Raw genomic sequence first — 978 nt, forward strand, 5'->3', positions numbered from 1 at the left:
TTGCAGTTGGCCTCAGAGGTGAGAGTGGTTTTACGGACTGTATTCTGTAACATCACAGGAGTATTGATATCTCCCTTTATTCTAAGTTGTCAATGATTTTTAAGTGAAATATGGGTTTAAAATAGCATTTTACAGAAAAAAAGGAAAATTACATTAAGTATATATATATATATGTATATATATATCATGTGTAATATGCATTGTAAAGGTTAAATGTGTTACAGTATGGCTGTTAGAATTAAAAAACTGGCAAATTGTTTCAATTTGTATAATGTAAATTACATGATAACTATTATTACATACCTCTATATGCATCTTTGATCATTTCCTTTCATTAGATTCACAAAGGTAGAATTAACAGGTTAAAAGGCTTGCACATCAAGCATGAAGAATGTGAACCGTTTGGATGTATCCCATGAGATAGGGGAAGGGAGGGAACGGCTTTCAGGGTGGGCCACAGAGAAGGGGCAAATGCACAGAAGCCGGGGGGCATAAGAAATTTTTGAAGGTCAGTAAAAGAATGATCTGGGCTGCACAAAATGAAATCTTGGACAGGTGAGTATTTGAGGAAGAGGATCAAGAAGGTAAATCCCGTTACGATAGTGAAATCACCAAAGATGCTTAAAGGCCCGCAAGGTCAGGGAGACTGAGACTCGGGCTTCGTACCATATGAGACTAACTGCCATTAACCCACATTCCACAAAAGAGTAGAGGGAGCTAATGCTTCTATAAAAGACTAAGTTTAAAAGTCAATTCAGAGCATCCAGAGGGAATAGGTAGCAGGCAGAGCATATGTCATATGGGCAAAGTCTAGACTCAGAGACTTCTTAATTAAGGATATTTACTAAGACCACAAAAATTTTATAGTTCTTATACACATTTTGTAACAATACTAGGCTTTCTTCTGAAAAATAATAGTAAGGAAATAGTCCTAGAACTTTGCTATGAGGTATATTAACACTTTTCATGGAAGCTTCC

Source organism: Rhinolophus hipposideros (genome assembly GCF_964194185.1).
Source record: "Rhinolophus hipposideros genome assembly, chromosome: 3".
NCBI classification, from domain to species: domain Eukaryota; kingdom Metazoa; phylum Chordata; class Mammalia; order Chiroptera; family Rhinolophidae; genus Rhinolophus; species Rhinolophus hipposideros.